General features: G+C 44.8%; 1 pseudogene; it reads left to right on the top strand.

Moving 5' to 3' along the window:
- Positions 1–481: 481 nt before the first annotated feature.
- Positions 482–1,432, top strand: LOC119807709 (annotated as a pseudogene).
- The last annotated feature ends 5,937 nt before the right edge of the window (positions 1,433–7,369 follow it).

The raw sequence follows: 7,369 nt of genomic DNA, 5'->3' as shown, positions 1-7,369 counted from the left end.
ACTTTTTATATTTCTGGAGATATTTGTTCAGTTGTTTGATTGTCCAAAGTCTGGTGATTCCTCTAGAAAAATAAAAAACAATAAAAATCGTGTGTGTGTGTGTGTGTGTGTGTGTGTGTGTGTGTGTGTACATGTTCATAAGTGTTTGGGCATGTACTCATGGGCACACATATGTGTGGAGGACAAAGGCTGACATCAGATGTTCTCCTTAATCACTTTCCATCCTGGTTTTTGAATGAGACAAGGTCCTTCACTCAAACTGGACCTCACAAATTCTGGAGACTGGCTGACAAGCCCTGGCCATCCTGCTGCCTTCCCCTTCCCAGGAATGAATTTGCAAGCACATGCTGCCACATGTGGGGGCCAGGGATCTGAGGCAGGTCTCTAGGCTTGCACAGCAGGTCACCAGCGGAACCAGCCTCTTAGCCTCACAAGAACAGTTCTTGCTCTTCCTGTAAGTGGCCGGAGGTGTCCCGCGAAGATGATTCGCTACTCTCTTGACCCAGAAAACCCTCCAAAATCATGCAAATCGAGAGGATCAAACCTTTGGGTTCACTTTAAGAACACCCGTGAAATGGCCCAGGCCATCAAGGGTATGCGTATCCGAAAAGCCACCAAGTATCTGAAAGATGTCACTTTGAAGCAGTGTATGCCATTCCGACGGTACAATGGTGGAGTCGGTAGGTGAGCCCAGGCCAAACAGTGGGGCTGGACACAGGGTCGGTGGCCAAAAAAGAGTGTGGAATTTTTGCTGCACATGCTTAAAAATGCAGAGAGCAATGCTGAACTGAAGGGTTTAGGTGTGGACTCTCTGGTGACGGAGGAGGGTCATCTGTCTATGTGTTTTATTGGCTAATTAATAAAAAAAAAACTACCTGGCCTGATAGGTCAAAACATAGATAGGCAAAAAAGACAAAACAAAATTACGGAAAAAAAAAAAACAGAGTCAGACAGATGCTTCAGGCAGACACCATGCCTGTCCTCTCCGAAACAGACACAGGTTAAGATCTCTTTTGGTAAGCCACCCCTCATGGTGCTACACAGATTACTAAATATGGGTTAAAACAAGATGCAAAAATTAGCCAATAAGAGGCTAAAACTAATGGGCCAGACAATATTTAAATAAATACAATTTATGTGTTGTTATTTGGGGTATAAACTAGTCATGCGAAAGCTGAGCAAAAACACAACCCACCACTCCTACTACACTCTGGTCATTGAGCACATCCAGGTGAACAAAGCACCCAGGATGCACCGACGAACTTACATAGCTCACAACTGGATTAACCCATACATGAGCTCCCCCTGCCACATCAAGATGATCCTCACTGAAAAGGAACAGATTGTTCCAAAGCCAGAAGAAGAGGTTGCACAGAAGAAAAAGATATCCCAGAAGAAACTGAAGAAACAAAAACTTCTTGCACGGGAATAAATTCAACATGAAATAAATGCAGATAAAAGTTATATTAAAAAAAAAAAAAGAACAGTTCTTAAATGAATAAGGAGACCATTCTGGACTCCATGGTGTTTGTGTTAAGCCTTCACAAGAGATCAAGTACAGACAAGCGAAGTCACTGCAACTGCAAAAAAACGGGGGAGCTTGCAACTGGCCACCCACAGGCTGCCAGGGGAACACACAGGCTCTGGGGAACCACCAGGTAGAATGTGCAAGGGCATCCTTGTGTCTCCCCCCAGTCTTACTTAGTTTGACCTTTTCATGACGTCCTGTGTGGCACTTCAGTATTTGATAAATGAAAAATTAAACAGAAGCTTTTCAAAATATCTTATTCCAGGAAATTCTGCTGCTCTGTCTGTTTGCTTGTTTGTTTGTTTTTGTTTGTTTTCTGCCTTTAGAAAGAGAAACAGCAGGATGTGTGGAGGAACTGGTGAGACTGGAGAGGCCCAGTGGTACACCACCCTGAGAGACCCAAACAACGGGCTGTGTGACCTCCGGGACAACCCTTCACCTCCACCTCAAGAGCCTTCGTCTGCTTCCTCGTGGTGAAGCAGCGGCCACCGTGGAGTGCTCTCAGGGACCAGAGTGAGGAGAATGAGAGCGTCACTCCATCCACATGCATCTTAATGCTCATCATCATAGGTCTTAAAAACTGCTCGATGTCTGCAATTGTCGACTGTGTGGGGCAAGTAAAACATGGAATCCAGGCTGCCAGCATCAGAAGGCCAGAGAAGGCCAGAAACCACAGGTGCACTAGCAACCATTTTGACTTCTGGAACTTGGACACAGAAACACAGAACCCCTGTGGCAGGCACATGTGTCGGAAGCTCCAAACAACCAGAGGAACAAAGTCTCCAGAACCGGTTCTGCTTTTGATCCCTTTCATCACACACCTGCTTGCTTTATGACATTGAAATAAATGCGCTTGGGAGGCGAGATGCAAGGGGACTGAGGAACTAAACCCGGAGGGGCTGGGATTGAAAGACGGCATGAAGGAAGGCTGCAATGGAGGGCGGTGATTGGCAGGATCCAACTGGCTTACAGAACACCTTTCGGTGGTCTCCGGAGATGGGCTGCGTGGCAATTTGCCGCCTGTATTCAAATATACTTAATAGTTTTCATTGCCTTCCTAATCACGCTGCTCATAAGGGAATTCCATCCTGAGCTGTGACAGAGGCTCAGCAACCATGCGGAATAAACACCAGCAAAATAGAGAGGAAAAGCTCTTCAACCAAAACACTTTTTACAAGAGTTAAAAAGGGAAAGAAAGATAGACACAACTAGGTGTCTCCTAAGCATCCAAGAAAATGTTCTTCTGGCTGGCACTTCGTCGAGAATATCTTTTCTTTTCCCTTCTTCCTTCTTCTTCCTTCCCCAAGCAAAATGAAGAAAGAGCTCACTGGAAAGACAGGTGCTTCTTCATTTCTGTTAGGAGCTCAAGGACCAGGTATGCGGTACACACACTACACTGACCAAGACCTGGGCTCTTCAGCCTTGTGCCATCAAGAACTCTGGGTAAAGGATGAACTCCCAAAGAGCATGATGGGAGAAACACAGAATGGCAACTCTGCACCACACTGGGGCCCACAAACGTGTCCCACTGAAGTAAATTATATTTTTTGTAGTGCTGGGGATTGTAACCAGGACTTTGTGCTTGTCAGACACATGCTCTCTGACTAAACTACTTGAATCCCTTGTTTTCTCTCATCTGAGAATATAGATTTAATTATGCATATAATTATATACATAGACATGCTTACACACGTGTATATATGACGAGAAGGAAGGGGAACAGCAAGTAGAAAACACGAGAGGGATAGAAGGGTGCAAATATAAGCAAAATACAATGATAGACATGTAGGAAATTATTCATAATGCAAACCATTATTTTGTGTACTAACTGAAAGTCAATTTTAAAAATTAGGGCTGAAGAGACAGCTCAGGGGTTTAAGAGCTTTTGCTGCTCTTCCAGAGGACCCGGGTTTAATTCACAGCACCTACAAAGCAGCTCACAATCAATTGTAACTCCAGGTCCGGGGAACTAAATGCCCTCTTCTGGCCTCCACAGGAAGCCACACCATGCCAAGTGTCCTCTACCACATCTTGGCTGTTCTTTAAAAACAATTACAAGGCAGATAAAGGGAGGCTTGTGCAAGTGTGCATTTTTGCCTTTTGTCCCAAATGCGGGATCAAATTCGGTTTTTGAAAAATGAGAAAATAATTCCAGCAATTATGGAGGCTGAGTTCAGAGAGGGAAATTTTATCCATAGAGTGGCTGTTTTAATATCAGTGCAGGAAATCATGGCAGCCTGGTGTCTTGAATGGTAGACGCGCATGCATTATATATAACACAATGTAGCAGACTGGTTTTTATGAAGGGTGGAGAAGGAGTTCCTGCCATGAGTGCCTCTTGAGACAGATCAGCAGACATCCCACATGCAGAAGGGAGAGCCAAGACAGTAAACAGACACTGACATTCTCTTTTAAGAAACATTGTGCTTTGAATTACTTGCTCAGGAAAGACCTCCCCCTCCCTGGAAGGCTACCCCCCAATGACTTTAAGCGCCTCATGGGTTGAAATATTCCATTAAACTTTGGACAATGTGCTCAGACTGGCTTAGAGTCAGACAGGGGAAGTATTCTGTAATGCTTCTTACCGGCTTTTCCATGAGTCACACCATAAACCGCCTTGCAGCGCAACCACGTGGATCCCCACTCCAATCTCCCTTCTAGCTCAAGAATCGCTGGTTGGGTTGGTGATGTGGTTCAGTAGGTGAAGGTGTCCCTGCCATCAAAGTTGACAAGCTAAATTCCATCCCTGGAGCCCACATCGTAGGAAGACAGGACTGACTCCTTTGGGTTGTCCCCTGACCTCCACACACAGGCTATGGCATGGGCACACGCATGCACACACATGCACATGTGTATGTGTATGTGTAGATAAATGCAAAAAAAAATCTTAAATAACAAACTTTTTGTTGGGACGGAGTGCGATAATGCGGGCAGTAAAATGCTTGCTTTGCAATATAAAGACCTGAGTTCAATCCCCAGAAGTCAATTAAAAAAAAAAAAACACTCAGGCATGGGGGCGAAATCCCTGGGGCTCACTGACTGTACTGCCTAGCCTACTCGATGATTTTCAGGCCATTGAAAGACCCTGTTTCAAAAAGCAAGGTAGGCAGTACCTAGGAATGACAGTTGCGGCTGTCCTCAGACTACACACACACACACACACACACACACACACACACACACACACCAATAATTATTGCTTTCTTATGCATCCAGATGCAACAGCAGCAGGAATTATACACCTTTGCACGTTCTATTACAAACAGTATCAGTTCAGCTGTGGTGACATGTCTTTAATCCCAGAATTTGGGTGGCAGGGACAAGCAAATATCTGAGTTCAAGGCCAGCCTGATCTACATAGTAAGTTCCAAGCAGCAGAGACTATGTGTGAGGCCCTGACACAACATGTCTTTCCCACCATCACCGCCTGTTTCTGCTTTCCAAAGAAAAGTTTGCACATATTGCTCTCTGCTTCCTCACTTTCTGTTCGTGCACTGGATTTTCTGCTTTGCCTATTTATATGGGATATTCTACAAACATTTTAAACATAACAAATCTAAAGGGAAACCTGGGTTTACCCCCCCCCCGGGACTTGTGACTACATCATCTTAGGCAACTCTTCTTGACAACAGACATCCATCAGCCTCCCAGTTGCTCAAGAGAGACATAGATGTCATCCCAAGTTTTATACAGAGAAAGCCTGTTTCAAAAAACAGAAAAAAATTACATACAAGATAAAGCATGACCACTATGTATGCTGCGATATTCCTAGAAGTTATCACAAAGCTTGGTACGTAGAAACTATATCAAATTTATATGCATATGTATGTGTGTATATATGTATGTGTACATGTATGTGTAGGTGGCACTGGAGAGATATCCCATTAGCCAAGAGCATTCGCTGCTCTTGCAGAAGACCCAAATTTGCTTCCCAGTACCCATGTTGCGTGGGACACAACTACCTGTAACTCCAGCTCCGTGGGACCTGAAACCCTCTTCTTGCATCAGAGGCCCCATACACACTTGGCATATGATCACACACATATATGTCAATAAAATATAACTAAGAACTACCTATTGATAGTAACTATCAGCCAAGATCATACTCTGTGCATTGTGTGCGCACACAAGGGAGAGAACGTTCACCAGCCACGCTCAGCTTCACTCACGCCAAGCAAGGCCGTGGCCATAGCCTCGGACTCCTCTCTCGTCCAAATAGAGAGTGCTCACATACAGTGACGCTGCCTTCTCCACCTGTGAGACTTGCGCCAAGGACAATCCCCACTCTTAGTTTCTATCTGTCACAGGAAAGCATGCAAAACTCCACCCACCTCACCAAGGGGAATAATTAACCAGGAAGTGGCAATGGGCTCCCTCACAGTAGGAACTATAGGGCTTTGGTTTGAGTATTTTAGATTTTTTGAGCCAGAGTCTCATTAAGCCCAGGCTGGCACTGAGCTTGCTATATGATCCAGGATGACCCTAAGCCTCTGACCCTCCTGCCTCTACCTCCTGGGTGCCCGTAAACAGATTTTTATAGAGACCATATAGCGAGTGTTTATTTGAATTTTTCATGCAATGGGCCCCATTTGGAAATGGTTTACTTATTTCAAATGTGGAGCCAATGCCTGGTGGATTCATAGACATGTTTGCATGCTGTACAATAATAGATGGATAGCCATCTCCTGATAGAAATTTCCAGCCCGCCTGCCTTCTTCCCATGACATTGTTTTCTTTGGGGTACAAAATCTATTCTAAGTGGCTTTCAGGCAACTTCTTGTTACCAGTAAAAAGGGACAAGATGTTTTTCCCCGGATCCTGTGAGCCGTGAGTGTCCTAGCACTCAGCATCCCCAGGGAGTCACCCACCCCAACACTTTCTCTGTTTTTAGTCACCGCCCAGTGATTTGTTTTAAATGCTAATTTGACTGAACCATGGTACCTAGCTATTGGGTCAAAGATCATTCTAGAAGTTTCTATGAAGCGTTTTTATTTAACTCATGAGATCCTGAAGAAAGCAATTCACCATCTATCACGTGAGCAGTGAATTCTTGTTCCACCAAAGGCATTGATAGCAAAAGACTCTGGCATAAGAGGTCACTCAGTTGGTGAAGAGTTCGCTCTGCCAGCATGAGAACGTGGGTTTGATCCCTAGGCACCACATTAAAAAGCTGTGTTATGGTATGTTCTTGTAATCCCAGTGCTGGGGAGGTGGAGACAGGCGGATGGACTCATAGGGTTCACTGTCCAGCCAGCATAACCAAAGTGATGAGTCCAGGCCACTGAGTGGTCCTGCCTAAAAAGAAGGAAGATGAGGCATCTTCTGAGATAAGAATGCAGAGGTTGACCTCTGACCACACACACACACACACACACACACACACACACACACACTACTGCCCTCCCCCAAATAAGAGGGAATTGTGCCAACAGGGTGCCTGCTGGTGTGCACAGCATCATCTGTTAGTTGTTTCAGGGTCTTCAGACTGAAACTCAACACTGCAGATTCAAGAATTATTAATTGCAGAGAGAGAGAACCTAGTTTTCATTACTGACCTATTTTTGATAAAATTCCCGGTTTTAGGGGTGCCATAAAGCTAAATCTTTAATGGAAAAAGAGGGCAAGAGAACACAGACAGATCACTAATAAGATGGAGTCTCCTTCCTGTTGGAAACATTCGGAGTATAAGAGCAATTGCGATTCAGAGACACGAGAGGACTTTCTTCTCTGTAGAACGTTCATCTCTATAGCCACAAACTCACCCTACACCCTCCCTGGCAACTCTGTTCACAAGATCATCAATGTTGCTGCAACAAACTGCAAGGAGATGCAAGCCCTGTG

Source organism: Arvicola amphibius, chromosome 2, assembly GCF_903992535.2.
Source record: "Arvicola amphibius chromosome 2, mArvAmp1.2, whole genome shotgun sequence".
Taxonomy (NCBI): Eukaryota; Metazoa; Chordata; class Mammalia; order Rodentia; family Cricetidae; genus Arvicola; species Arvicola amphibius.
Note: the sequence above shows the minus strand (reverse complement) of the source record. Positions and strands in the feature narration are given on the sequence as shown.